Source organism: Hypomesus transpacificus, unplaced genomic scaffold, assembly GCF_021917145.1.
Source record: "Hypomesus transpacificus isolate Combined female unplaced genomic scaffold, fHypTra1 scaffold_134, whole genome shotgun sequence".
NCBI classification, from domain to species: Eukaryota; Metazoa; Chordata; class Actinopteri; order Osmeriformes; family Osmeridae; genus Hypomesus; species Hypomesus transpacificus.
The window spans coordinates 82,501-93,725 of NW_025813710.1; positions in this window are offsets into that span (position 1 = coordinate 82,501).

The following is an 11,225-nucleotide window of genomic DNA, read 5'->3' on the forward strand; positions in this document are numbered from 1 at the left end:
GACAAGCACTGAAGAACATTGAAATCAATCAAGGCTTCAGTTTAAAGTCATGTAATATTTCAATTTAGAAGCAAATGACAAACACAATGTGTATGAATATCAGATGAAAAAGTCACAGAAGACTACCCCAACAAGTAGCACTTACTCTGTTATAAGGACAAGCCAATGCCATTGTTAGGGTACCGATCGCAACAATCCAAAGACAGATCTAGTTGGGACTCAGTGCAAACATTGCACCAAATACAGGTATATTTACTACAGGCAGTGTAAAATACAAAGGAGATTGTTAACACTGGTATAATACAGAAAAGGAAAATACAGATCACACTGCCTCACAGACAAGCACTGAAGAACATTGAAATCAATCAAGGCTTCAGTTTAAAGTCATGTAATATTTCAATTTAGAAGCAAATGACAAACACAATGTGTATGAATATCAGATGAGAAAGTCACAGAAGACTACCCCAACAAGTAGCACTTACTCTGTTATAAGGACAAGCCAATGCCATTGTTAGGGTACCGATCGCAACAATCCAAAGACAGATCTAGTTGGGACTCAGTGCAAACATTGCACCAAATACAGGTATATTTACTACAGGCAGTGTAAAATACAAAGGAGATTGTTAACACTGGTATAATACAGAAAAGGAAAATACAGATCACACTGCCTCACAGACAAGCACTGAAGAACATTGAAATCAATCAAGGCTTCAGTTTAAAGTCATGTAATATTTCAATTTAGAAGCAAATGACAAACACAATGTGTATGAATATCAGATGAGAAAGTCACAGAAGACTACCCCAACAAGTAGCACTTACTCTGTTATAAGGACAAGCCAATGCCATTGTCAGGGTACCGATCGCAACAATCCAAAGACAGATCTAGTTGGGACTCAGTGCAAACATTGCACCAAATACAGGTATATTTACTACAGGCAGTGTAAAATACAAAGGAGATTGTTAACACTGGTATAATACAGAAAAGGAAAATACAGATCACACTGCCTCAAAGACAAGCACTGAAGAACATTGAAATCAATCAAGGCTTCAGTTTAAAGTCATGTAATATTTCAATTTAGAAGCAAATGACAAACACAATGTGTATGAATATCAGATGAGAAAGTCACAGAAGACTACCCCAACAAGTAGCACTTACTCTGTTATAAGGACAAGCCAATGCCATTGTTAGGGTACCAATCCAAACATATTGAAAAGACCTGTACATGACCTGCCCACCAAATGATCACTTACTGTTTATTCCATGAAGTCCATCTTCCTCTAGAGGCATGTTCCTGAGTAATTCTTAGAATGAGGAGCTGCCCTCAATTCCTAGGAAGAACTTAAGATTGGTTCATGTTTAGCAACCACAACCACTCCCACATCGGTAAATGCTATGCTGTGAACGACTCAGGTACTTAAGCGGGTGCTCTACCTTTACCTAAAGTCCGTCATTTTAATCAGAGAAAGTATTTCACACATTCAAAACATTAGAATTGAGAGGAGCATTGGATCTCTGCCTTAAAGGCCCAATTATTTGAATGATCTACTAGACTTGAGTCTTTTCCAATGCAAAAACAGCAGTTACAGAAGAGCAAACTTCATACAGCACTCATTCTATACAGAGTTTCAAGACAACTATTGTAACCTACTGTATATACATTCAAACTTAATAGAGCATGCAGGCAATATCTGGTTCCCAATAACTTGATACTCTAGCAGTTCAATTAACTTCAGAAAAAGAACATCAGGAAATGATCTTTTAAGGGGAACCAATCTGATCATTCCCACAGTCATATCTAAATAGTTGCCATCCGTTGAAGAATAATACCTCAACTTAATAGCACTTTCTGTGATTGGAGGAAAGAGAGTCACTCAAGTTGAAGGATCATTCTCAATGAACTTGATACGGATGAAATTGACCAGAGTAAATTATGGAGAAAGAACAGACACAGATCACACTGCCTCACAGACAAGCACTGAAGAACATTGAAATCAATCAAGGCTTCAGTTTAAAGTCATGTAATATTGGAATTTAGAAGCAAATGACAAACACAACGTGTATGAATATCAGATGAAAAAGTCACAGAAGACTACCCCAACAAGTAGCACTTACTCTGTTATAAGGACAAGCCAATGCCATTGTTAGGGTACCGATCGCAACAATCCAAAGACAGATCTAGTTGGGACTCAGTGCAAACATTGCAACAAATACAGGTATATTTACTACAGGCAGTGTAAAATACAAAGGAGATTGTTAACACTGGGATAATACAGAAAAGGAAAAGACAGATCACACTGCCTCACAGACAAGCACTGAAGAACATTGAAATCAATCAAGGCTTCAGTTTAAAGTCATGTAATATATCAATTTAGAAGCAAATGACAAACAAAAATGTGTATGAATATCAGATTAGAATGTCACGGAAGACTACCCCAACAAGTAGCACTTACTCTGTTATAAGGACAAGCCAATGCCATTGTTAGGGTACCGATCGCAACAATCCAAAGACAGATCTAGTTGGGACTCAGTGCAAACATTGCACCAAATACAGGTATATTTACTACAGGCAGTGTAAAATACAAAGGAGATTGTTAACACTGGTATAATACAGAAAAGGAAAAGACAGATAGCACTGCCTCACAGACAAGCACTGAAGAACATTGAAATCAATCAAGGCTTCAGTTTAAAGTCATGTAATATATCAATTTAGAAGCAAATGACAAACAAAAATGTGTATGAATATCAGATTAGAATGTCACGGAAGACTACCCCAACAAGTAGCACTTACTCTGTTATAAGGACAAGCCAATGCCATTGTTAGGGTACCGATCGCAACAATCCAAAGACAGATCTAGTTGGGACTCAGTGCAAACATTGCACCAAATACAGGTATATTTACTACAGGCAGTGTAAAATGCAAAGGAGATTGTTAACACTGGTATAATACAGAGAAGGAACAGACAGATCACACTGCCTCACAGACAAGCACTGAAGAACATTGAAATCAATCAAGGCTTCAGTTTAAAGTCATGTAATATTGGAATTTAGAAGCAAATGACAAACACAATGTGTATGAATATCAGATGAAAAAGTCACAGAAGACTACCCCAACAAGTAGCACTTACTCTGTTATAAGGACAGGCCAATGCCATTGTTAGGGTACCGATCGCAACAATTCAAAGACAGATCTAGTTGGGACTCAGTGCAAACATTGCACCAAATACAGGTATATTTACTACAGGCAGTGTAAAATGCAAAGGAGATTGTTAACACTGGTATAATACAGAGAAGGAACAGACAGATCACACTGCCTCACAGACAAGCACTGAAGAACATTGAAATCAATCAAGGCTTCAGTTTAAAGTCATGTAATATTGGAATTTAGAAGCAAATGACAAACACAATGTGTATGAATATCAGATGAAAAAGTCACAGAAGACTACCCCAACAAGTAGCACTTACTCTGTTATAAGGACAGGCCAATGCCATTGTTAGGGTACCGATCGCAACAATTCAAAGACAGATCTAGTTGGGACTCAGTGCAAACATTGCACCAAATACAGGTATATTTACTACAGGCAGTGTAAAATGCAAAGGAGATTGTTAACACTGGTATGATACAGAGAAGGAACAGACACAGATCACACTGCCTCACAGACAAGCACTGAAGAACATTGAAATCAATCAAGGCTTCAGTTTAAAGTCATGTAATATTGGAATTTAGAAGCAAATGACAAACACAATGTGTATGAATATCAGATGAGAAAGTCACAGAAGACTACCCCAACAAGTAGCACTTACTCTGTTATAAGGACAAGCCAATGCCATTGTTAGGGTACCGATCGCAACAATCCAAAGACAGATCTAGTTGGGACTCAGTGCAAACATTGCACCAAATACAGGTATATTTACTACAGGCAGTGTAAAATGCAAAGGAGATTGTTAACACTGGTATAATACAGAAAAGGAAAAGACAGATAGCACTGCCTCACAGACAAGCACTGAAGAACATTGAAATCAATCAAGGCTTCAGTTTAAAGTCATGTAATATATCAATTTAGAAGCAAATGACAAACAAAAATGTGTATGAATATCAGATTAGAATGTCACGGAAGACTACCCCAACAAGTAGCACTTACTCTGTTATAAGGACAAGCCAATGCCATTGTTAGGGTACCGATCGCAACAATCCAAAGACAGATCTAGTTGGGACTCAGTGCAAACATTGCACCAAATACAGGTATATTTACTACAGGCAGTGTAAAATGCAAAGGAGATTGTTAACACTGGTATAATACAGAGAAGGAACAGACAGATCACACTGCCTCACAGACAAGCACTGAAGAACATTGAAATCAATCAAGGCTTCAGTTTAAAGTCATGTAATATTGGAATTTAGAAGCAAATGACAAACACAATGTGTATGAATATCAGATGAAAAAGTCACAGAAGACTACCCCAACAAGTAGCACTTACTCTGTTATAAGGACAGGCCAATGCCATTGTTAGGGTACCGATCGCAACAATCCAAAGACAGATCTAGTTGGGACTCAGTGCAAACATTGCACCAAATACAGGTATATTTACTACAGGCAGTGTAAAATGCAAAGGAGATTGTTAACACTGGTATAATACAGAGAAGGAACAGACAGATCACACTGCCTCACAGACAAGCACTGAAGAACATTGAAATCAATCAAGGCTTCAGTTTAAAGTCATGTAATATTGGAATTTAGAAGCAAATGACAAACACAATGTGTATGAATATCAAATGAGAAAGTCACAGAAGACTACCCCAACAAGTAGCACTTACTCTGTTATAAGGACAAGCCAATGCCATTGTTAGGGTACCGATCGCAACAATCCAAAGACAGAGCTAGTTGGGACTCAGTGCAAACATTGCACCAAATACAGGTATATTTACTACAGGCAGTGTAAAATGCAAAGGAGATTGGTATAATACAGAGAAGGAACAGCCAGATCACACTGCCTCACAGACAAGCACTGAAGAACATTGAAATCAATCAAGGCTTCAGTTTAAAGTCATGTAATATTGGAATTTAGAAGCAAATGACAAACACAATGTGTATGAATATCAGATGAAAAAGTCACAGAAGACTACCCCAACAAGTAGCACTTACTCTGTTATAAGGACAAGCCAATGCCATTGTTAGGGTACCGATCGCAACAATCCAAAGACAGATCTAGTTGGGACTCAGTGCAAACATTGCACCAAATACAGGTATATTTACTACAGGCAGTGTAAAATGCAAAGGAGATTGTTAACACTGGTATAATACAGAGAAGGAACAGACAGATCACACTGCCTCACAGACAAGCACTGAAGAACATTGAAATCAATCAAGGCTTCAGTTTAAAGTCATGTAATATTAGAATTTAGAAGCAAATGACAAACACAATGTGTATGAATATCAGATGAAAAAGTCACAGAAGACTACCCCAACAAGTAGCACTTACTCTGTTATAAGGACAAGCCAATGCCATTGTTAGGGTACCGATCGCAACAATCCAAAGACAGATCTAGTTGGGACTCAGTGCAAACATTGCACCAAATACAGGTATATTTACTACAGGCAGTGTAAAATGCAAAGGAGATTGTTAACACTGGTATGATACAGAGAAGGAACAGACACAGATCACACTGCCTCACAGACAAGCACTGAAGAACATTGAAATCAATCAAGGCTTCAGTTTAAAGTCATGTAATATTGGAATTTAGAAGCAAATGACAAACACAATGTGTATGAATATCAGATGAGAAAGTCACAGAAGACTACCCCAACAAGTAGCACTTACTCTGTTATAAGGACAAGCCAATGCCATTGTAAGGGTACCGATCGCAACAATCCAAAGACAGATCTAGTTGGGACTCAGTGCAAACATTGCACCAAATACAGGTATATTTACTACAGGCAGTGTAAAATGCAAAGGAGATTGTTAACACTGGTATAATACAGAAAAGGAAAAGACAGATAGCACTGCCTCACAGACAAGCACTGAAGAACATTGAAATCAATCAAGGCTTCAGTTTAAAGTCATGTATTATATCAATTTAGAAGCAAATGACAAACAAAAATGTGTATGAATATCAGATTAGAATGTCACGGAAGACTACCCCAACAAGTAGCACTTACTCTGTTATAAGGACAAGCCAATGCCATTGTTAGGGTACCGATCGCAACAATCCAAAGACAGATCTAGTTGGGACTCAGTGCAAACATTGCACCAAATACAGGTATATTTACTACAGGCAGTGTAAAATGCAAAGGAGATTGTTAACACTGGTATAATACAGAGAAGGAACAGACAGATCACACTGCCTCACAGACAAGCACTGAAGAACATTGAAATCAATCAAGGCTTCAGTTTAAAGTCATGTAATATTGGAATTTAGAAGCAAATGACAAACACAATGTGTATGAATATCAGATGAAAAAGTCACAGAAGACTACCCCAACAAGTAGCACTTACTCTGTTATAAGGACAGGCCAATGCCATTGTTAGGGTACCGATCGCAACAATCCAAAGACAGATCTAGTTGGGACTCAGTGCAAACATTGCACCAAATACAGGTATATTTACTACAGGCAGTGTAAAATGCAAAGGAGATTGTTAACACTGGTATAATACAGAGAAGGAACAGACAGATCACACTGCCTCACAGACAAGCACTGAAGAACATTGAAATCAATCAAGGCTTCAGTTTAAAGTCATGTAATATTGGAATTTAGAAGCAAATGACAAACACAATGTGTATGAATATCAAATGAGAAAGTCACAGAAGACTACCCCAACAAGTAGCACTTACTCTGTTATAAGGACAAGCCAATGCCATTGTTAGGGTACCGATCGCAACAATCCAAAGACAGAGCTAGTTGGGACTCAGTGCAAACATTGCACCAAATACAGGTATATTTACTACAGGCAGTGTAAAATGCAAAGGAGATTGGTATAATACAGAGAAGGAACAGACAGATCACACTGCCTCACAGACAAGCACTGAAGAACATTGAAATCAATCAAGGCTTCAGTTTAAAGTCATGTAATATTGGAATTTAGAAGCAAATGACAAACACAATGTGTATGAATATCAGATGAAAAAGTCACAGAAGACTACCCCAACAAGTAGCACTTACTCTGTTATAAGGACAAGCCAATGCCATTGTTAGGGTACCGATCGCAACAATCCAAAGACAGATCTAGTTGGGACTCAGTGCAAACATTGCACCAAATACAGGTATATTTACTACAGGCAGTGTAAAATGCAAAGGAGATTGTTAACACTGGTATAATACAGAGAAGGAACAGACAGATCACACTGCCTCACAGACAAGCACTGAAGAACATTGAAATCAATCAAGGCTTCAGTTTAAAGTCATGTAATATTGGAATTTAGAAGCAAATGACAAACACAATGTGTATGAATATCAGATGAAAAAGTCACAGAAGACTACCCCAACAAGTAGCACTTACTCTGTTATAAGGACAGGCCAATGCCATTGTTAGGGTACCGATCGCAACAATTCAAAGACAGATCTAGTTGGGACTCAGTGCAAACATTGCACCAAATACAGGTATATTTACTACAGGCAGTGTAAAATGCAAAGGAGATTGTTAACACTGGTATAATACAGAGAAGGAACAGACAGATCACACTGCCTCACAGACAAGCACTGAAGAACATTGAAATCAATCAAGGCTTCAGTTTAAAGTCATGTAATATTAGAATTTAGAAGCAAATGACAAACACAATGTGTATGAATATCAGATGAAAAAGTCACAGAAGACTACCCCAACAAGTAGCACTTACTCTGTTATAAGGACAAGCCAATGCCATTGTTAGGGTACCGATCGCAACAATCCAAAGACAGATCTAGTTGGGACTCAGTGCAAACATTGCACCAAATACAGGTATATTTACTACAGGCAGTGTAAAATGCAAAGGAGATTGTTAACACTGGTATGATACAGAGAAGGAACAGACACAGATCACACTGCCTCACAGACAAGCACTGAAGAACATTGAAATCAATCAAGGCTTCAGTTTAAAGTCATGTAATATTGGAATTTAGAAGCAAATGACAAACACAATGTGTATGAATATCAGATGAGAAAGTCACAGAAGACTACCCCAACAAGTAGCACTTACTCTGTTATAAGGACAAGCCAATGCCATTGTAAGGGTACCGATCGCAACAATCCAAAGACAGATCTAGTTGGGACTCAGTGCAAACATTGCACCAAATACAGGTATATTTACTACAGGCAGTGTAAAATGCAAAGGAGATTGTTAACACTGGTATAATACAGAAAAGGAAAAGACAGATAGCACTGCCTCACAGACAAGCACTGAAGAACATTGAAATCAATCAAGGCTTCAGTTTAAAGTCATGTATTATATCAATTTAGAAGCAAATGACAAACAAAAATGTGTATGAATATCAGATTAGAATGTCACGGAAGACTACCCCAACAAGTAGCACTTACTCTGTTATAAGGACAAGCCAATGCCATTGTTAGGGTACCGATCGCAACAATCCAAAGACAGATCTAGTTGGGACTCAGTGCAAACATTGCACCAAATACAGGTATATTTACTACAGGCAGTGTAAAATGCAAAGGAGATTGTTAACACTGGTATAATACAGAGAAGGAACAGACAGATCACACTGCCTCACAGACAAGCACTGAAGAACATTGAAATCAATCAAGGCTTCAGTTTAAAGTCATGTAATATTGGAATTTAGAAGCAAATGACAAACACAATGTGTATGAATATCAGATGAAAAAGTCACAGAAGACTACCCCAACAAGTAGCACTTACTCTGTTATAAGGACAGGCCAATGCCATTGTTAGGGTACCGATCGCAACAATCCAAAGACAGATCTAGTTGGGACTCAGTGCAAACATTGCACCAAATACAGGTATATTTACTACAGGCAGTGTAAAATGCAAAGGAGATTGTTAACACTGGTATAATACAGAGAAGGAACAGACAGATCACACTGCCTCACAGACAAGCACTGAAGAACATTGAAATCAATCAAGGCTTCAGTTTAAAGTCATGTAATATTGGAATTTAGAAGCAAATGACAAACACAATGTGTATGAATATCAAATGAGAAAGTCACAGAAGACTACCCCAACAAGTAGCACTTACTCTGTTATAAGGACAAGCCAATGCCATTGTTAGGGTACCGATCGCAACAATCCAAAGACAGAGCTAGTTGGGACTCAGTGCAAACATTGCACCAAATACAGGTATATTTACTACAGGCAGTGTAAAATGCAAAGGAGATTGGTATAATACAGAGAAGGAACAGACAGATCACACTGCCTCACAGACAAGCACTGAAGAACATTGAAATCAATCAAGGCTTCAGTTTAAAGTCATGTAATATTGGAATTTAGAAGCAAATGACAAACACAATGTGTATGAATATCAGATGAAAAAGTCACAGAAGACTACCCCAACAAGTAGCACTTACTCTGTTATAAGGACAGGCCAATGCCATTGTTAGGGTACCGATCGCAACAATTCAAAGACAGATCTAGTTGGGACTCAGTGCAAACATTGCACCAAATACAGGTATATTTACTACAGGCAGTGTAAAATGCAAAGGAGATTGTTAACACTGGTATGATACAGAGAAGGAACAGACACAGATCACACTGCCTCACAGACAAGCACTGAAGAACATTGAAATCAATCAAGGCTTCAGTTTAAAGTCATGTAATATTGGAATTTAGAAGCAAATGACAAACACAATGTGTATGAATATCAGATGAGAAAGTCACAGAAGACTACCCCAACAAGTAGCACTTACTCTGTTATAAGGACAAGCCAATGCCATTGTTAGGGTACCGATCGCAACAATCCAAAGACAGATCTAGTTGGGACTCAGTGCAAACATTGCACCAAATACAGGTATATTTACTACAGGCAGTGTAAAATGCAAAGGAGATTGTTAACACTGGTATAATACAGAAAAGGAAAAGACAGATAGCACTGCCTCACAGACAAGCACTGAAGAACATTGAAATCAATCAAGGCTTCAGTTTAAAGTCATGTAATATATCAATTTAGAAGCAAATGACAAACAAAAATGTGTATGAATATCAGATTAGAATGTCACGGAAGACTACCCCAACAAGTAGCACTTACTCTGTTATAAGGACAAGCCAATGCCATTGTTAGGGTACCGATCGCAACAATCCAAAGACAGATCTAGTTGGGACTCAGTGCAAACATTGCACCAAATACAGGTATATTTACTACAGGCAGTGTAAAATGCAAAGGAGATTGTTAACACTGGTATAATACAGAGAAGGAACAGACAGATCACACTGCCTCACAGACAAGCACTGAAGAACATTGAAATCAATCAAGGCTTCAGTTTAAAGTCATGTAATATTGGAATTTAGAAGCAAATGACAAACACAATGTGTATGAATATCAGATGAAAAAGTCACAGAAGACTACCCCAACAAGTAGCACTTACTCTGTTATAAGGACAGGCCAATGCCATTGTTAGGGTACCGATCGCAACAATCCAAAGACAGATCTAGTTGGGACTCAGTGCAAACATTGCACCAAATACAGGTATATTTACTACAGGCAGTGTAAAATGCAAAGGAGATTGTTAACACTGGTATAATACAGAGAAGGAACAGACAGATCACACTGCCTCACAGACAAGCACTGAAGAACATTGAAATCAATCAAGGCTTCAGTTTAAAGTCATGTAATATTGGAATTTAGAAGCAAATGACAAACACAATGTGTATGAATATCAAATGAGAAAGTCACAGAAGACTACCCCAACAAGTAGCACTTACTCTGTTATAAGGACAAGCCAATGCCATTGTTAGGGTACCGATCGCAACAATCCAAAGACAGAGCTAGTTGGGACTCAGTGCAAACATTGCACCAAATACAGGTATATTTACTACAGGCAGTGTAAAATGCAAAGGAGATTGGTATAATACAGAGAAGGAACAGCCAGATCACACTGCCTCACAGACAAGCACTGAAGAACATTGAAATCAATCAAGGCTTCAGTTTAAAGTCATGTAATATTGGAATTTAGAAGCAAATGACAAACACAATGTGTATGAATATCAGATGAAAAAGTCACAGAAGACTACCCCAACAAGTAGCACTTACTCTGTTATAAGGACAAGCCAATGCCATTGTTAGGG